General features: G+C 40.1%; 1 protein-coding gene and 1 non-coding gene across 2 annotated transcripts in view; one reads left to right on the top strand and one right to left on the bottom strand.

Annotated features, from left to right (window-relative positions):
• LOC115070733 (PDZ domain-containing RING finger protein 4-like) overlaps positions 1-17,885 on the top strand; it is a 192,051-nt gene that overhangs the window by 144,506 nt on the left and 29,660 nt on the right. The gene's annotated exons all lie outside the window — the stretch shown is intronic.
• On the bottom strand, positions 1,310-1,416 carry LOC115070735. Its single transcript, XR_003849879.1, has one exon. It is a non-coding gene; the product is annotated as a U6 spliceosomal RNA (small nuclear RNA).

Here is a 17,885-nt window from a genome sequence, read left to right as displayed (position 1 = left end):
ACTTTTAAAGTGTTTCTTAGCCATCTTTATTTCTTCTTTTGAGAACTCTGTTCAGATCCTTAGCCTATCTTTTAATGGGGTCACTTGCTTTCTTGATTTTTTGTTTTTTGAGTTCCTTATATATTCTGGATGTTAAACCTCTGTCAGATGTATTGCGGGTGAAGATTTTCTCCCATTCTCTGGGTTTTCTCTTCACTTCCCTGGTTGCCGCCTTTGATGTACAGAAGCTTTTTAGTTTAATGAGGTCCCATTTGTTGGTTCTTGACCTTGTTTCCTGAGCAATTGATGTCCGATTTGAAAATCCTTTCCTACACCTATATCTTGTAGATTTTTGCCAATGTTTTCTTCTAACAGATTCAGAGTTTCAGGCTTTACATTGAGGTATTTGATCCATTTGGAGTTAACTTTTTTGCAAGGTGAAAGATAGGTGTTTAGTTTCATTCTTCTACACGTGGATAGATCTAGTTTTGCCAGCCCCATTTGCTGAACATGCTGTTTTTCCTCCAGTGAATGTTCTTTGCCCCTTTGCAAATATCAGGTGGCTGAAATTGCATGTACTCGTATTTGGGTCTTCAGTTTTGTTCCATTGATCTATGGGTCTATTTTTGTGCAAGGACCCTGTTGTTTTTATGACTATAGTTCTGTAATGTAGCCTAAAGTCTAGTATAGTAGTCCCCTGGGCATTGATCTTAGTGCTCAGGGTTGCTTTGGCTGTATGAGGTCTTTTGTGCTTCCATATAAATCTTAGATGTTTTTTTCCAATTCTGTGAAAAATGTCATGGGGATTTTGATTGGCATTGCAGTGAATCTATAAATGGTTTTTGGTAGGATGGTCATTTTCCCAATATTAATTCTTCCAATCCATGAGCATGGGAGGTCCTTCCATCTTCTGATGTCTTCCTCAATCTCTTCCTTTAAAGATTTAAAATTTTTATTGTAGAGGTCTTTAATGTCTTTATTCTGTGATATGTATATATATATATTTTTTTGAAGCTATTGTGGAGTGTTTCCATGTGCTCTTTCTCTGATTGCTTGTTATTGGTATATAGAAAGGCTTCAGACTTTTGTAGGTTAATTTTGTAACCTGCCACTTTACTGAACATGTTAATAATTTCTAGGAGTTTTCTGGTGGAATTTTTGTCATCTCTTAAATATCATATCATCTGCAAAAAGGGCTAATTTGATCTCTTCATTTCCAATTATTACTCCTTTAATTTCCTGCTCTTGTCTTATTGCTCTTGCAAGAGTTTCAAGCACTATGTTAAAGAGAAGTGGAGATAGTGGACAGCCTTGTCTGGTTCCCGATTTCAAAAATATGGAACGCTTCATGAATTTGCGTGTCATCCTCGTGCAGGGGCCATGTTAATCTTCTCTGTATTGTTCCAATTTTAGTATATGTGCTGCTGAAGCGAGCACAATCTCTGTTCTTCTTTATTGGACTTATTCTTTTATTTGCATAAGAGCTTATTGGATGACCTTGAGCCAAGGGGCAGCTGCTTTGCTCACTTACCCTATAAAAGTGCAGTCCTTCCAAGTGTGCCTCTCGCCACTCATCAAAGAAGCTTTTGAACAGATGGAGACTGTTACAAAGTTCCACAAACGCAAAGACTAAGTGAGTGTGAAGTGCCCATCCCTGAGTGACACATCTACAGTGCAGCCTCTATAACCAGGGAATATGGAAGAGAGGGTGGAAAGAATGTAAGAGCCAGAAGGACAAGACACCGACTGCTAGTTATGCCTTCTAGACACGACAGGGAACTTCACCAATGAAATCTCCATAGTGTGGAAGTCCATCGAGATCTGCATAATGACAAACTGGGTTGACATGCCAAAGTGGATGGGGAAATGTCCTGGGGTCCCATCTCAAGATGCAGAGCTACAAATAAGTAACCAATGGATGGACGGAGAATCAGGGACTCTAAGGACTAGTTCACCGAGAGGTTATCTGATTATCTAATCCTAAATGGGCAGCCCTAAATCTAAGTACACATGAGCACCAGTAAATGCACTCTGCATTGAGAGGGAGAGCATAGGAGGAGTCGGAGGGTCAATTTGATGAACGCAAAGACAATTTCATGTATGAAATTCTTAAGGATAAAAATCTTCAAATGAAGTCATTTCTGTGGAATTCAACAATGACGATCCATCTTTCACCCTGGTTCTGTCGTTGGATGGAACACATCCAAACTCCGGCTGCTGGGCTATCATCATAGGTGATCTCGTAGAGGCCATAGCGATAATTTCCCTTTGTTTGTACTCTCTTCAAGGTTTGTTACTGTGGCCTGAGTATTTATAACTAGAACATAAACTAATGTATTTTAGAATTGCAACATGTCAATTTTTTATTTAGAAAGTATCAAGACAGTGATTCTGGAAGAGGAAGAGGAGATACACGTTCAGGAAAGCAGCTTCAATATTGTAGTGCAAAACGTTGTATTTTGAAATGGGAAGGCGCAGTCTGTTCGCAGTATGGGTTTCTTCCCTTAGGAGCCAAACACAATTTATGTCTATTAGTGATTCAGTAAAGCTTGATTCACATCTTAATGTATATTCAGGATTTTCATTTCTTTATGATGGCTATGATGTTTTTAATGCTGAAACTATGACAAAATTAGAATCTTCTTGTGAAACTTTAGACTCAATGATCAGACCCATTATCAATTATTCCTGTTTATTTCAATGAGATCATGTGTTTCATAATTCCTTCATTAGCGGTGTACCCAGGCTGTAAAACCTAGTTGAAATGCGTGTATCCATCATATAAATGCATTAAGGATTTCTGCTAACCTTATGGTATATAGATTAAAAAATAAATCTAAAATATTATAGAGTTGAATTATTTCAGTCCTAAAAGAGAGCCGCTCTGCATGCCGTACAGTGGCGGGCTTAGCATTCTGCTCATTAGGAGCCAAGGCATTTCATATCTCCTTTCTTATGCCAAGTAGTTTCTGTGAGTTAAAATCGGTACCAGAGATCAAGGAAGCCGATTAGATCTTCCTGTGGTAGAACAGCAGGCCGAGATCAATGAAGCTTTTTATCTTAAATTATATTTTCAACTCAACCTCATTAAATTCTTTTCCTTCTGTTTGTCATTGTTAGGGTTACTATTTTTCCCATTTCCTCTCAGCCCTGTTACCATTTTTAAACTGTCTTTTAGAACTAACCCTTGCACGCACTGTTCATTATTTCTAGCAGTGACAGCATATTGAGTGCCCAGTTAGCAGTCACCCTGGGCCGGTGACCCACACAGGGAAATTCAGGTATTTTTCCAGTCGTGGACCCTGTTCCCCGATGAACATTAACGCCCAAACACATTTTCACATTTGTGTTTCTTCAAATTCATATTTTAAATTATTTTTAGTCAAGAAATTGATATAATGTAATAAATGAAAAAAAACTACCTTTTCCCTCAGTTTTGATTTTGTTTTTCGAGGAGTAAATTGGAAACAGAGGAAATATTTCCCTCAGTAGAGGACCTGGGTCTGTGTTGGAATGAAGCTGTCCTATTTTTAAAAGCTCATTTCTGTGTGATTTGTGATAATTACTCCATTTCTCATTTATTAACAATGCAATGAGAATATAAATATATATTTTACATAATTACAAATACAGGTATAATTTTGACTTCAATAAAAGTTATTCTAAATAAAGTGAATTTTTTCAAATATTTTCTTACTGAAATGTATCAGATAAACCAATATTATTGAGCACAACTACTGGAAAGACCAAACACACTCATAATGAATTAAAAGAAAAGGGCCCTTACCTGAAGATGCTTCAGGCCTCTTAGGCCCTTGCTACTTGAACAAATATGTTACCAAACTCAAATTTTATGAAAAGTATTTACATTTTTACCAACTTTAATCTGTTCCATGTTTGTGTTTAAAGAATGGGAGTTGTATTAAAATAAAAATTCCATTTCGGTTATTATCTCCGCAGCTGTCTTAACTGAGCATGGGATTGGACAGAGAGGATTCTCATTATGTGTATGGAGCAGTTAGTCAGTGATTGATGCCAAAGTTATAGACAGCACAGAAGGGGTCCTTTTGTTACTGGCTATTAGACAAATTAGGTCTTACAAATTCATGACCCGCCCTCCCCTCAAGTTGGTACGTCCTCCCCACCCCCACCTCTCACTTCTGAATGAACCCACCTCATGCCTTCTGCCGGGCGCCTGACTCCATTATCATGGATAATTAATATTGCTAGTAATCATGATTGAGAGGAAACAGAAGCTTGAGGAGGGAGGCGTTGACCCAGGGAGGGCCAGAAAAAGACTTTGGTTCTTAGATTCCACAGAGCACAGTCCAAGATACCTCACTGCAGTAATGACAAACGAACGTTTCCACGTCACAACCCCAAGTTAGTTTTCCCTCCCGCTTTATGTGAGGAACCATTTTTCTTTTCAGTTGCTTTACTTCTGTCAGGATCAGGAGAGAGGAATCATAAAAAAAAATAAAATTATTTAGACTTTTTTTCATCAATGAGGAGACTGTGGGGATTGGATGCACTCCCTGCCCAGCTTGTTCGAGTTGGAGTTCCTTGTGGAGTTTTTGAACTGGCATTCCCGACAGTGACACTTTCAGGTAGACTTGAACAGGCCCCGTGGCATCCATTTGAAGTGCATGGCATTTTTATTTATTTTAGGAGGGTATGTCTTGATTCTTGAGTGTTTAGAGTTCCATGAACACATTATTATGTTTATTAAAATAATGATATTGGTAGCTCTTATGCTTTTATAATAGAACTAGTGCATTTGCCGTTCACTAGACGTTATTCGTCACTAAACCCCATGTATTTTTTCTCATTTATTCTTAAACTTGGCAGTTTCCAGTTATACACAATAAAACTGAAAAACAATCAATTCTAACTACTTACCCAGTGTTTCCTAGTCTGTAAACAGATCTTGTACGTTATAGGCAAAGAAATAGTATGAATTACATTTGGTTATTAGCAACATAAAATTAATATGCAATTATTCATAAATGTTATTGATAATGATATAACTCATCTAACTTGAAGCTTGGTGGGGCACTTGTAGAATATATGTAATCCAATGTTTTGTGTGAGTGTGTGTGTGTGTGTGTGTGTGTGTGTGTGTGTGTGTGTGTGTGTGTGTGTGTGTGTGTGTGTGCGTGTGCTGTTATATAGCAGCAATCTAGGTTTATAATATTTATGTTTCTCTATAAAGGCACTCCACATGTTTAGCTGTCATTGTTCATTCCTAAATGCCCCCCTCCCCCACTAACTTTCCTGTCTCTATGGATGAGTCTACTTTGGACATTTCATATAAAGGGACCCACGTAACATGTGGTCATGTGTGTTTGTGTTCCTCTCATCACCACAATGCCTTTTAACATTTTTAAATTTGATCATTATTGTTATTATTTTATGCATGTGTGTATGCATGGTATATGTGCAGGTGAGTGTGTCATGGTGTGTGTGGGGGGCTTACAGGATAACTTGTGAAGTCAGTTCTTTCCTTCTACCTTGACATGGATGGCCCTCAGTTCGCCAGGCTTGTATGGCAAGCGCCTTACCTGCTGAGCCACCTCACCAGCCCTCGGCATAATGTCTTTAGATAAGTTTTCAGAGTTGTGTCTGTTCTTCCACATCGTAGTGCTTGGGTGGTTCCTACTGCTGATACCGTTCCAAAGTGTGAGTGCAGGTTCATTGTCTCCTCTTCACACATTACGAGTGATGCTGCTGTGAACGTTTCCATTCACATTTTCTTGTGAATATTTGCTTTCGTTTCACCTGGATATACACATAGGAGTGGAATTTCTGGGTCATAGTGCTGCTGGGTGAAAGCTTCAAAGGGATTTTCCACCACCGTGTCATGTTGCGTCACCACCCGTGATGTATTAGGATCCCAGTTTATCTCTATGCTATATAGCACTTATTTTTGTCTTTTTAATTAAAGCTTTCTAATGGGTATGAAGAAGAATCTTATTTAGGTTTTGATTTGTGTTTGCCAATGATTAATGGCACTGAACATGTTTTCATGTGCTTACTTGGTTTATGCATATCTTCTTTGGAGACATATCTATCCAAGTCCTTAATTCATTTTCAAATTGGAATCTCAGGCTGTTTTCTGTTTGTTGTTGAAGTGTAAGTGGGTTTTTTTTAAACATCTTAGGTACAAGTCCCCTGTCAGATATGTGCTTTTGCAAACACTTTTTCTTATTCTTTTGGTTACCTTTTCTTGATGCTGCTTTGAGCTGCATAACTTAAGATGTTTTATTTACTAAATTCCTTGAAAAATGTACACGTGTATATAATACATTCTGGGAACTCTCTCCCTACATCCTCTCTTATCTCCTTCCTGCTCCAGTCAGCTACCCAACTCCCTACTTGTTGTTTAGTTCTTTCGGTTTTATGCTAATTTTTTCTAACTCCATCACAAAACAAGTGATTTGATCAAAATAGACATTAATTTATCAAGCTGACTGAATAAAAACTCACTATAGCCTTGCACATAAAAATTTACCTCTAATCCACGTGCCCTTCATAAACATTAATGAACCTTAAATTCAACATGTATTGACTATCTCGTGTGTCTAGTACTACCAGAGAATCTTGTAAAATTTTGCTAAAGAACTTTGTTTCTGGGTGAAGAGAATGTAAATACATGATTACAGTGAATATTTTGTGAAAGAGGCATAGAAATGGTAATGGTATAAAATAGAAAGGAGACAGTGATCATTTCTTTCTGGATAAGTCAAAAAATATCCTGGAGCTAATTAAAAGGTAAGTGCATATTTGTAGGGAACAAAAGAAAGAAGAAAGAGAGAGAGAGAGAGAGAGAGAGAGAGAGAGAGAGAGAGAAGAAAGGAAGGAAGGGCTCAGAGGTCGAATGCTTGAACACGGGTGAGGCCCGAAGGAAGGAGAGGGAGGGAGGGAGGAGGGAGGGAAGGAGGGAAGGAGGGAGGGAGGGAAGGAGGGAAGGAAGGAGAGGGAGGGAGGGAAGGAAGGAAGGAAGGAAGGAAGGAAGGAAGGAAGGAAGGAAGGAAGGAAGGAGAGGGAGGAAGACATCACAACTATGTAGGAGGTTGCAGTTAACTCCCCATGTTTGGAACAAATGGCTCAGTGGCCACAAGGTGAATTGGCAAAGCAGGAAGTGACCATGCTGAACAGCTCAGAGATTCTCTCTGCAGTGGGAAGTCCTTGATAAGGTCTGAACAGATTTGAACTGTGTTCTGTGTTGTTGGCTCTTCCATCAGTTTGACAAGCCATTTCTTCATTATACAAATACTTCTTGAAGCCCTCTTATATGACAGATACTGACTCAATGCTGACATTGTGAAAATAAGCAAGACAGATCCTGCTATCCAACAGCTCTCATGAACTCAGGTTGCCAGTGTTCTCAAATGCGACTACTTCCTAATAGTATGGTGACTGAGTAATTCAGGGGCCTCGGGTTAACTTACAGTGAAGTTCATTAATGTTTATGAAGGACACCTGGATTATTAGAGCAGCAGTGATTTTTAATTAATCTTAGTGAATGTACAAAAACTAGATGAAAACCCTAGCCATCAATGAGGGTTGGATTTAAAATGATGCTCTCAAGCATGCAAAAAACTTTGTCTATGAAGTCTTTTGACAACTGTTAGTGAGGAAAACACAAACAACAGCAAAAATAGTAATACTCTGGATACATGCACTCTAGCAGGGTAGAATTCCAGTTTAAACTGAATTTCTGGATTAGGAAGTCCTCTAATGAAGGAGATATGGGAAGTGTAGTTTCCTGAGAAGCATCAGGTGAACGACAACCTCAAATAAAATACACCAAGTCACCTGAAAATGTATGTGGTTTTGAATACACCCCCAGTCAGGTCACATGTGTTGTTTTACGTCTGTTTTATAAGCCTGAGGACTGGAGACTGAAACCAACCTATGAGTGGACTGGAGTTCGTCTGGCCAGAAGCAGCTTCCCAGCACTTTCCGGTTTCCATCAGCAACCCACCCAAGGTGTGTTTGTAACACCTCAGTTTGATTAGGAAGTGTCAAATCTTCATTTGGACTTTAAACAGGTTTCAATATTTGGCAGAAGTCTAATCTGCAAGAGGTAGAAATAGATGTGAGATAGAGGTTTGTGTCCTGATAATCCAAATCAATTGTAATTGACTACAATATGACTTAGGTTCTTCAGAAAACTCTCATTTGGAGATGATGATTTTATTCATTACCCTGCATGTCATTTTCACTCTAAGATTTGATATTTTGTCTGACAGGAAGATTGTTATTAATTTTATAAACCTAAACAAAGAAAATAGGGAAGGAGTACTTTATATTGGGTGGCAGGAGGCCTCATAGGTAGAATAGCTGTGGCAGAGCTGAGAGGGAGCAGGTGATTCACAGGCACAAACAGACGACAGGCAAGAGAAGGGCAGAATAAGGACAATAGCTGGGCTGTTGAAAAGGCGGATCGAGGGGCTGGAGAGATGGCTCAAGGGTTTAAGAGCATTGCTGCTCTTGCAGACCACCCAGGTCCGATTCCCAGCACCCACATAGTAGCTACCAACCATATGTAGCTCAAGCTCTAGGGGCTCCAATGCCCTCCTTGCATGCATGTGGTACACTTGCATAAATGCAGACAAAGTACTCATACACATAAAATAAAAATAAACCAAAGAAAAGGTGGATTGACAAGGAGCAAATCTTTTTAAATTTCCCAAGGGAAAGGAGGTGAGGAAATGGAACTGGAAAAAGAAACAATAAGACCACACCTACCACCCCCGCCAAGGCTCAGGGACTTTGTGGAAGAGGTTGGCAGAAAGAATATAAGAGAGGAAGGGGTGGAATGTTACCTGGAAGTGTCCTCCAACCACTGAGCCAGCAAGCTATAGTCACACCTCCTTCCCATGCTCATCAAGGAGTCAAGGGGGAGTCAGTTACCCTTCCCACCCAATCAGTGGACCTTAGCTCCATGTCGGGGAGGGGCTAAGGATATATAAGCCGAGAATGCCACGAGGCATCTCTCTCACCACTTTGTGCAGCTGTCGGGAAGTCACAGGATCTATATTTGAGTGTGGACTTTCCAGTGCAGCCATAAATGGGGGGTGCCCACTCCTCTGCAAGTAAACCCCACCCTACACTCTGTTAAAAAAAAAGAAAAGAAAACGATAGGTGTTTGGATAGATGGATAGATGAAAGGGATCTGACTAGACTGCAAGTGGATGGACTTGCACTGGGGAATGTCTGGGGTCACTGACTTAACACAGTGGGCCTTAATACCCAGGACAGGATACAGGTTCCAGTGGGGGGGCATGGGAGGGTGCTGGTGGGGATGGGGCTCTAAAGATGATTCAGATTGTTTGAGATATTCTATATTAAATACAACAAAATTTAATAAAAACAAGTTTGTGGAGCACACTTTTAATCCCAGGGAGGCAGAGGCCGGCGGATCTCTGTGAGTTCGAGGCCAGCCTAGTCTACATAGCGAGTTCCAGGCAAGATGGGGCCACAGGGAGACCCTGCCTCAAAAAGACCAACAACAACAACAACAAACAAACAATAAGGCCGGGAGGTGGCTTATTCAGAAAAAGGGAGAATGGACAACTACCAGATCTCCTAAGGGTCATGTGAGACAAATTCTAGGAGCCTAGCACTGGGTGTGGCAAATGAAAGGCACCTGTTGAGTTCAGCATTCACAGTGGTTCCAGCCAGTGTCAGTTTACGAATCTACAGAGAGTGGGCCAGGGCTACGCCTTCCACATCAGTGGCTGTGAAAAGAAGTAGAACGGAACAGGACTGTCATCCTGCAAGAGGACAGACTATCAAGAGAGGGCTTTGTGGATTTCAGTGGGGTGGACTGGAACCTGTCACACTCAGAGGAAATGAGCAGGTGAGAGAGTGGAGGTGATTTGTTTGGGTGACTGGCAGCTCCTGTTCCACTCAGGATAAGAGACTTTGGGTTCCTTTCATTTATCATGGTGCTTCTGTCCCTGGTAAACTTACTGTTGTCAGTTCTTTCATGTTATGTCTTACAGAACTTTTGGTACATGCTGCAAAGTGAAACAAAAAACATTACATGAGAATAAAATTAGCGATTCTAGAAGCTTATTATGAAATGCTTTGACAAGTAGGAAATCAGCTACCTTAACCTAATACCTTCTGCACTATTCTTTCTGTGAAAAGGAAGTATTTTTATGAATATTGTAAAATACACAGAAGTGGGTGATTAAGAATTTAATTTCAAACCCACCTCAGGGGCTGAGCTGGCAGTCAGTAGGTGCTGCTGGTGTGTTTTCCCACAAGATGTGAAGATAATTGGTACAGTTGACACAGAGGATTCCAGTACACGGTCTTCACTGTTAGGAAAGCTGAAATCTGAGGGTACAAAACTATGCACATGGAAAGACAGCTGAGAGTGTGACACCATATTCACTTTGACCAACGCTTTAATGAATGGATGGGATGCAATGGGAACTTAGAAAAATGCATGGCACTGATTTCAAGTGTTTCTTTCCTTGGCCAAGACAAAAATCAAGCAATCGTCAGGCTGGAAAGGTGTGTGGAGGTGAAGCTAGTCATTCTCACAAATTAGGGACTACCGTTTATTGGTGACACAGTAGGTGCTTTAATGTGCACGACGATTTGTGAAGTTGGCAGGATGTGGTTTGTTTCAGCGATTTGAGCATTTAGCTCATTGGGGTAATGGCTTGGCAGGACATTTTAGAACAGTAGAGGTCCCTGTGTGCTGCATCCCTCACCCCTCATGGTCTCTTTATCCTGTGATCTCCAGGCATCTGCACCCTCTTCAGTGCTCCTGAGATTCACCCTCAAACGGGCATTAATAGGAGATGATTCAACTTGGAGCATCCAGATACTTGGCCGTCCAGCCCTTTTAAGCCAAAGATAGGATACAACATACGTTCTGCTAAAGAGATTTACCTGAGCTTTGGAATCTGAACCTAGCTAGTTTTTGCTGAACCGTGAATCCCAGCAGTAAACACTAGCCACTTCTATTATCTGTTGCAATTGTGTTCAGGTGTTGAGCCCCAGCACTGCTGGGAAGCGGGTGGCACAGGCCCTCATCAGTACAGCTGAGCTGTGGGACTTGGGTCGGGGGCTAGCTTCTCTTTTTTCATTCATTTTCTAAGACAGGTTATCTTGCTTCCCCAACAGTTCTATGAACAACCCAATAATTTTTTCAATAAATGCCATTTCTGCTTTAACCTGCAGAGTTTTCTGTTGCCTTCACCTAAGAATTGTCTTAGGACTTTGGGTGGAAATGATGTACACTTTTCATGTCAGCCTGAAGAGTTTAAACTGCACAGGGACCACACCAATATTAAAGGGTTCTACATAGTAAGAGGACATTACCCAAGTGATTCTTTATGGAGATTACTGTCACCATTATGTAAAGCGAGTTCTTTGTGAGGGAATCTATAACTAGTGCTATGCCCTGGAAGTTAACTGTCCCCCAAAATCCATGTTAAAGGCCAAGCACCAGGTGGCCCTATGGAAAGTGGTATGGATTTAGGAGATGAGCTCTTATCAGAGAGCTTCAGGGCTCTGGGTGCTTGCCTTCAAGAGGATTCTATGACTCTCGTCCTTTCCTCTCTTCTTTCCCACACTCTTCCTAGCATTACCATCTTGTACATCCATCAGAGGCTTAGAGCAATAACACAAGCTATATCAAACCCTTTTCTCTTTATAAATTAATTATCTCAGGCATTTTGGTGAATAGGAAGACAGACAGATAAGAGAGGGACAGTGGATCACTTTAACTAGAGAGCTGGTTTATAGAAGAAAAGGGTTAGACTGAGTTTGAATAGATTATATATATAATCAAAGTGGGATTGGACAAGCATTAAGAGATGTGAAAGTCAAACTTTAATAACAGTAAGGTGTTGTTGCATCAAGTAATTTTCTAATCAAATGAGTTACTACTTTGATGAAAAAGCCAGAAGGCTAACCCATGGTTATTTTCAGCCTTCTGTCATTTGCGGAGTGTATTTACATCCAGAGGTAAGGAGTCAAAATCCACTGGGAAAGAATGAAAGACTATAAAATAAGACCCACCTCTGTGGCACGCTTTACGTAAGCGTTTGCCTGCAAGTCTTTCCACATCAAGTGAATAAAATCAGGGTAAACAAACACTAACTGCATTTATATTATCTATGGGGTAATAAAAAGAAAATAAATTTATACAAGAAGTAGAAGCTGAGTTATCTAAGAAATGCCATGATTACCAGAACCTTGGCAGTTGGCCGCCACGTTGTTGTCTTACTACTTAAAAGCCTACCCAGAAGCAAGAGGGCTTCTGGGTAGATGAAAACTGGACATAGTCAAGGTGGTTCCTTTATTTTGCATCAAAAATCTTTGTATTATTGAAAAAGAGGTTTATCTCTTTCCTTTAGATATTTAAGGATGATATTCATGAAAGACACTTTTCCCTAGCACTGCTGTAAGAAAGAAAACCATCAAAAGTGCAACTTTGTAATCTTCTGGAAGAAAGTGCAAGTAATAACAAATCCTGTGGAAGGCAACCAAATGCATTCAGATGTTTCCACTCTTGTCCCAGTACTCTCAGGTGGACCAAGTGGGTTGCAGAGACAGGGCACAGACAGTGGCGTGAAAAGAGCCGCGCTGTTTAATGAAGAACTCCACTTTGTCACTCACTAGCTGTGTTGGAGATCGCCTTTCCTCCTCTTGGCCCCAGCCTCCTTATCGCTCAAGCAAAGGCATCATGAAGGGTCCCTGGGGAAATGCCTGCAGAGAGAAGTACGATTTAGGAAATAACAATGACCACAGAGGCAGTGAACAGATGATGCTGCAAAATGAAGTTGCAGCCTTCACAGCAGAAGTCGGGAACAGTCGCTCCTTCTCTTAAAGGTCATTGCTCCTATCCCAATAGGGATGGCATGGTGTTGGCACAGTGAGAACCTGTTGTCTTTGTCTGGGATGGCACCTCCCCTTTCGAGCAGCTATCTGTTTGCCTTTTAATATAATTAGGCAGACCAGATTGGTATTTAGTCTTGTTCTGACAATGGCAAATTAGGCTTAACTCTTTAATTACAATGAGAAGGAAATCACCTTTCTGATGTCCTTCAATTAGCTCAAGCAGCTGTTAAGTTATAATTAAAATTTCACATGGATCATTTGAGTTCTTGGAATGTTTCCATTTAATAACAAAACATTTGCATATATGCATTCAGTTTTCAACAACCTTTTCAAATCTGTCAGTGGTAAACCAAGAGCATCGATACTGTATTAAACAAAGTCTTTGTAGTCTTATACGCAGACAGCTGGGTCCCACAAATGAAAAATGGAAGTGGAAAAAAGTGACCGAGCAGCATTAGCGCCTCCAAGTTTCCTGGAACTTGTTCAAAGAGTCAAACTTTGGTTTCATGTATAGTTACCAAAGGAAAGGAGAAAGCAACCAGAAGAAAGAGGTCACTTGGTGCTTGACAACGGTGTACATACTTTTGATAAGTCCCATTTGGCAACCCACCCCATTGTGACTTTATACATGGCTTCTTTTCACCTGGCATTTTCAAAAGTATACATATGAAAGGAAAAGTTACATGTGCAGATTAATATCCACTTAGGTTTTACCAACAAATCCCTCTCTTTGAAATCCCCCCCCTTTGGTGGAGTTGACCAACAAAACCCTCTCTTTGAAACTGCTCTGTTCAATATTTGCCTGCTATAATTGTGGATTCAACTATGTACAACCAAGATATAAGAATAAACATATTTTAAGCATAGTTATAATTTAGACATTTAGACATACAGTTTAAACATATTTATAATTTAAATATTAAAAGTCTTTGAAATACTAAATGCTGGGCAAATTAAAGTGAATTCACTTGAAGAATAGTCAGACAGGGAGTAGTAAGGTGGCCGTGGAGATGGGGGAGAGGGTCTGAATGTGACCAAAATGTAGTGTATGAGCTTCTCAAAAAATCAACAAAAATATTTTTAAAACAAAAAAGCTGTTGATTTACAGCAAATAAATTAAATGTCAGAAAATGTCCAAAACATAAGGGAGTGCAAATGATTCTCCCTTTTTAGGTGTGATTTGTATTTTCTACTCTTTGACATTGGTAGAAAGAGCTGATAAAGTTGTGTGTTAGTAACAGCATTGGAAGAGTATAGGTATCACAGTATAGACTGATGGCCAGAGGCTCAGATTCTATCCAGGCTTATTCATTGATAGCCTGTGTTGACAAAAAGAATTCTACATTGGCTAAAAACCCAATGGTGCCTTCCCAACCATCAACCTGTATTTTATATTATTGAATTTCAACCACCAAGATAATTGTGTCTCTGGGAATTAAAGAATGCATGTGGAGAAGGAAGAGAGATGCAAGAGGAACGTCTGATGCCCTAACTACACCAGTGTGCACACTTTGGGGGCTCCCAGCTGTGAGCGGCGCATTTTCCATCTGCCTTTACTAATTTTATTATGACCTTTCAGAGCTGATCTCATCTGGAAGAGAGTTGGCCCAGACACCTTCACTGTGTCAATTTTATTTTTGAACAACTGAAGGGAAGAGTTAGTAACAGGTGGCATTCTGGCATTAAAAAAAAAAAAAAAAAGTTCAACTAGTATCTCATTCTGTCATTAGCAAAGTATTGCAGGGTGGTTTAAAGATTTGTTGTAAATGGTGAGGCTTACCACTCTGCAAGCCCACAGTTTACCTCAGGGAATCATGGTTAGAGCTAAACTCTCGAGTTTAGAGGATTCTTTGGAAAATGTTTGTTTTTAAAGTGTTTGTATCTTACAGAAATGAATGACAGAACCCTGAAAAGATTACTTTGTTTATTCTGACTCCAAAGTACAGAAGGGTGTCTCTCTCTCTCCCTCTCTCTTTCTCTCTTTCTTTCTCTCTGTCTCTATCTCATCCTTAGAACATTTACTGAATGCTCTGTTTCACTTAGTGTACATAAAAGACTTAACCTCTTACCACTTTATCTTGATATATACGTCTCACATAGGAGAAAACTGAAGCCAAATAAGGTTAATAAATAATGCTCAGTAGAGAACAGAGTCAGAGTTAGATCTATGCACATCTTCTGCCGAGGTCTTAATTAGTATAGTATTATATTCCCTGATTCATTAATTGGAAAACTACAACTAGGTCTTGGACTCACCTAGGAACTAGGAATACAAAACTAAGCACTGACCTCATAGTGTTGACAGCATAGGGATCATTTTTTCCTTAGAAGTCAATCTCATGTGTTGGTGTAATCCCTACAGGTTCTAGGCTTTAGCATGGGGTATCTAGGAGGTGCACAAGGCCTACAGTAATGCCAGGAGTTTCCACATTCTCCAAGGTAATAGGCAAGAGCTAGTCCCTCATGACCCCAGCAGCCTTGACTGACTGCTTGGGGAGTTGCAACAGCTCTGTAGCTCCTAACCTGTTAGACACAGAGGATCAGGGTTCCCATCGATCTTAAATTATCCTCCGCTTTCCAACAGCCTGAAACACACACAGTCACTTTTGGAGAGAGAAAGACCTCCTCCAGATTCTTGTAGGTAAGCAACAGTCCACATGGAACCCCAAGAGGAAAGGTTTACTGCTTTTCAGTCCCACTAGGAGGAAGGTGACACCATAGTTCTTACCTTGTACCTTAGGGGTAATTGTGAATGAGAAAGGAAAGGGATTGTGCTTAGAACTAGTAGCAAGTCTGAAAGTTCCTCTGTGCAACATGAATTTGTGATGTCGTGTAATGCCTCCGAAGGTCTTGTCGCATGCAGTTGCAGGAGAGGAATTTGAGGCATGGGAGGAAGGCAAAAGGCCCTCTCTCATTGGTCACCCTGCATAGCCAAAGAACAGAACTCTGTTCAGTCTGCCAGAACTTCCATACATAGTCCTTCACGCAGGAAGAGAGCACCTGGTTACACTCAGTGTTTAACCCAGGATCTCGCTATTTATTCTTCCCATTACTGTGTCATCATTAGGAAACCTTCTATTGAAATGCCAGAATGTTCCAAGAAATGGTCTGAATAATACCCATCCATTTAATCCTATGGCTGCTACCTCCAGTCTAGTTTGTAGGTGAGAAACTCAGGCTGAAAAAGTTGATTGATTTTCCTCAAATCACCCAGATACTAAGTAACAGAAGCAGATCAGAATTCAGGTCTTTTTGATCTCAAAGCTGCTGCCTTGAACTAATCCAAGTCATAAGAAGACAGTCCTGCAATGGCCAGTCACCCACATGGGGTCCCTGGAGAGATTTTAGGACTTTCAATGTACTTTAGAGAGGTCTGTCTTTGACTCTGAAGCACAAATCCATGGATTTATTGCATGTGTAGACGCTTTGCCATCCAGTGTCCTGTGGCATCAAAGTGTGGAAATAAACAGATTGCGAGCACGTAAGCAAAGCTAAGCTAAAATTTTGTCTTTTAGGAATCACCACTCACTAGAGATTATTTTCCTTCTGGATTTCATTACTTAGCATTTCTAAAATAAATCTTTACCTATTAAATTACTTAATTTAATTACTAAGGGTCTAGGATAGATTTATTTAACAAAGTTTTAAAAATCACCTATGATGGAAGCTGACGAGATGGTTCAGCTGATAAGGACACTCACTGAGGACCTGGACTTGGTTCCCAGCACCCACATCAGGTGCCTCATGACTTCCTATAATCCAGTTCTAGGGGATCCAACAACCTCTGGTCTCTGTGGGCACCTGTGTGCATGTGGTACACATAAACTCACACAGGTACACACAGTAACTAAATATTCTAGAAAATCACCTATGATATATGTCATATCTGCCCCCATTCTTTTGTTTCGTGGTGGGTTTTTGTTTGGTTGTTTGTTTTGTTCTGTTTTTGCCATGTTAGGGGTGGAACATATGGCTGCATGCCTTATACCCCATAGAATGAGTTTTTGATGTTTCAGTTCTAACTTCACAAGCTCTTCCTTTCTTCTGAGCTTTACGTTTCTTTTTTTAATTTTATTTTTCTTTTATGTGTGTGTATTGCCTGCATGTATGTAAGTGCACTCATGTCATGCAATGCCCAAGGGGGATGGAAGAGGCTGCCGGATCCCCTGGAACTGGAGTTACAGACAGTTGTTAGTTGCCATGTGGCTGCTGGGATTCAGACCCAGGTCTTCTGCAAGAACAGCCCCTGTTCTTAACCGATGAACCATCTCTCCAGCCCTGAACTTTACATTTCTTATATAGAAGAATGTTCCTGGTTCTTTCCTCAATGGTGTATATTTTAGTATGTTATTTGAATGGTGCTCTGTATTTGAGATGGATGTTAAATCACACATTTAGAAATGCTTTTTAGGCAGAATTTATGCATCCATCCCACCCACTTTGTGCATGAGCCATCATGGCGGAAACTTTTGTAGGCCCTACAAGCAGACATTAAACATTACAAGTGATACTGCAGTATGGTCAAGCTGAACACTAGTAGCTTAGAAATATCAGGACCAATTCGGCATACACTGTCACAGAAGTGTGCATAGAAAATTATATGGCATATTTTGGTGAAAAAATGGAGCTTTAAAAATATTATTCATAAATGGAATATGAACCTAATTGTCACATTAGTAGACAGCTTGAAAGGCACATCATCAAAACTTACTTTTGTGCACAGTATGAACCATAAAACACATAGAAAAGCACACAAGAGTCACCATCTGAAATACTAATATCCACTGACAGCCTCATGAAGCACAAGATCTATACTTGATGACTGGATTATGAGGAACTTAAACTACAAGACAAAAAACTATCTCATGTCCCAAAAGAGACATATTTAGAGAGAGTCCTCTACGTGTAAAAGTAAGTATGTATATAAATGCGGATGTACATATATTTACATATATGCATATACAGAACTCTGCATACATATGTGTGTGCATTATGATACATAAAATCACTCATCTATACACACATATATTTAG

This window comes from Nannospalax galili, unplaced genomic scaffold (genome assembly GCF_000622305.1).
Source record: "Nannospalax galili isolate Female #2095 unplaced genomic scaffold, S.galili_v1.0 scaffold357, whole genome shotgun sequence".
Taxonomy (NCBI): domain Eukaryota; kingdom Metazoa; phylum Chordata; class Mammalia; order Rodentia; family Spalacidae; genus Nannospalax; species Nannospalax galili.
Note: the sequence above shows the minus strand (reverse complement) of the source record. Positions and strands in the feature narration are given on the sequence as shown.